This window comes from Hypanus sabinus, unplaced genomic scaffold (assembly GCF_030144855.1).
Source record: "Hypanus sabinus isolate sHypSab1 unplaced genomic scaffold, sHypSab1.hap1 scaffold_379, whole genome shotgun sequence".
NCBI lineage: Eukaryota > Metazoa > Chordata > Chondrichthyes > Myliobatiformes > Dasyatidae > Hypanus > Hypanus sabinus.
Genome location: NW_026781271.1, coordinates 432607 through 435075, shown reverse-complemented (window position 1 = coordinate 435075; position 2469 = coordinate 432607). Strand labels below are relative to the sequence as shown.

General features: G+C 43.5%; 1 non-coding gene across 1 annotated transcript; it reads right to left on the bottom strand.

The window, feature by feature from the left end:
• Positions 1-2081: 2081 nt before the first annotated feature.
• trnap-ugg (transfer RNA proline (anticodon UGG)) lies at positions 2082-2169 on the bottom strand. Its single transcript is given in 2 exon segments — positions 2082-2117; positions 2134-2169. It is a non-coding gene; the product is annotated as a tRNA-Pro (tRNA).
• Between the last annotated feature and the right edge of the window lie 300 nt (positions 2170-2469).

Sequence of the window (2469 nt, the reverse complement as noted above, 5' to 3'; positions counted from 1 at the left end):
CTATTTCTGCCTTTCCATCGATGCTGGCTGACAGGCTTTGTTCCTCCAGCAAGTTATCCGTGTTACTCTTAATTACCAGTAGCTGCAGATTTTCCTGTGTTACCTGTATCCTTGTTTCGTGTACACGGACTCCTTCCACCGTTCTTTATCGTGACCTATTTATTTATTAGCATGCGTTTCTCTAGGGTAAGTCAGCCTCCGGCCTGGACAGTCTGAGATATCTTGGTTTATCTGGACGATGCGTGATGTGTTGCCGGGTTACATATCCGAACCGCAATATATCAGACAGTACACCATATGCAAGTTAGCTTTATAATTCTTAATCTGTAGTTAAAAATAAAAGAAAAAGGGACCTTTTAGTGAAACAATCTGATGTACACGTTGGATCTCACGGCTGCCCATCCATTCAATCCCCATTCGTCTCCTCCGAGCGTTGTCGGCTCATGGATTCTCACTCCAAGTCCACTCCGTTCTGACGACAAGCGGCTCTCTCCACGCGCATCATCTCCCTTCATCTCTTGCTGACAAAAAGCCCGAGAATACCTTCTGTCAGACGCACTGGAAAAAAGAAATACAATACACCGCTCATTGGATGACACACATTCCAAAGCCCCCGTTATCTCTAGTCTTAACCCAGCCTCTGCTGCTACAGTGAAACCATTACAGTAGTAGTGAAACATTACAGAGAGACCATTACATTAACAGTGAAACCTTTCAGACCATTACTCTCACGTTATTACCAATCTGATTTTTGGTTTATAAGAATGGAGAGTAACATCTCAATTATCATGTCCACATCTGGCACGCAACTGGCAGATCAACAATCCTGAATGGACCATATCGTAGGCGCTTTGCGTCCTGCCCACTGTTCGCCATCCCACGAGCAACAGTGCAGTTTCATGCCGTCTGCAAACGGGGAATGTGTCCACACCAAGACACGGTAGTGTAGCGGTTTGCGTCAGACTAACAAAGCTGCCGCTGCAAGATCGGGATTCAATTCCCACAGCTAACGGCAAAGTATCTGTTCGTTTTACCCCTGTCCGCGTGGGTTTCCCCCGGGTACTCCGATTTCCACCAGCAGACGAAAGTCGTACGGGTTCCGGTTAATGAGTTGTTGCCATGCTCTGTTGGTTATAGACACTTGAGGGTTGCCCCGGCACAACGTTCGCTGATTTGTCTTGACGCAAACAGCGTATTTCACTTGATGTTTATATATATATATATATATATATGTAACAATATAAATCTAATCTTTAAATGCTGTACTTCAGCTTCAAAGTTATCGCCGTACCCTGCAAAAATCTATGCTGGGTACTGAACTCCGTAAAACCGAATTTGTCACTTCCTTCCATCCATCAGAAAGCCCTCATTTTCCTCTTCCCTGCTTCATTCGGCTCATTCATCTAAAAATGCCACGTGTGGGTTCGTATTCATTCCCACAGTCCATGCTGTACTCTATTTACGGAAACTTTCCAAAATCCTTTTGAGTCACAACTTTTGACTGAAGAAGTTCCCCCTTAACTATTTAATATTTCACCATTTATCTATGACCTGTGGCTTCAACCTCAATGGAAAAGGCTTTCTTGCACTAATACGGTTTATACCCATCATAATTTCGTATCGCTGGTTTCCTCTAACTCGCTGGGTTTCTCGGTTCCTTTGTGAAACTATGAGATTACGTTTAACACACTCCGTTCTGCAAGAACGTCTGCAAACGCGAAAATAGTTGGAAAATGTTCATCTACTCAAACCCAATTATCCATGGTCATTTTCCGTATTTCAGTACAAATTCCTATTGATAGAGCTGAATTTCAGTCATACAGAAACACAAGACTGGAGAAACAGGGATTAGCCACTCAGTTTATCATCACTCCTTATTCATTCAATTTCTCTGCCAAACCAAATCTTTCACTGTCCGCTCTAAAGCTGTGATCTGTAGTCGTCATCAGTTCAAACCTGAGGGGGGAAAGCTTACAGGCAGCGACCCACATATACAGCTCTCATAATATCCTCTACATCTAAATATCTTCCCTCATTCTTCTGCGCTCCAATGTCTGAAGTTCTAAAATGTATCATTCAAGGGGCTCGTCCGGGATTTGAACCCGGGACCTCTCGCATGCTCGCAAATTCAGGCCCAAAGCGAGAATCATACCACTAGACCAACGAGCCAGTTCTGTGTTTATGTCATAACACTGCTGCCTCTCACTTTCTTAGTCTCCTTTGTCAACGCATCTGGTGGTAATTTTACGTCTAAATTAGATCAAGGACCAAAGTTCAATACAAGGCACTGCAGGATCTTCGGCCCAGGAAGCTCAGTTCACCAGTTTAGCTCTACTCTGTCGATATTATAACTATTCCCTCCTAAAGAAACCATAATCCTCTATTTTCACGACAGTCATCTGTCTATCCAAGTATCTTTTTTTAATATTCCTATTGTGAAAACGACGAACAGCACGTTCCTGCGAACTG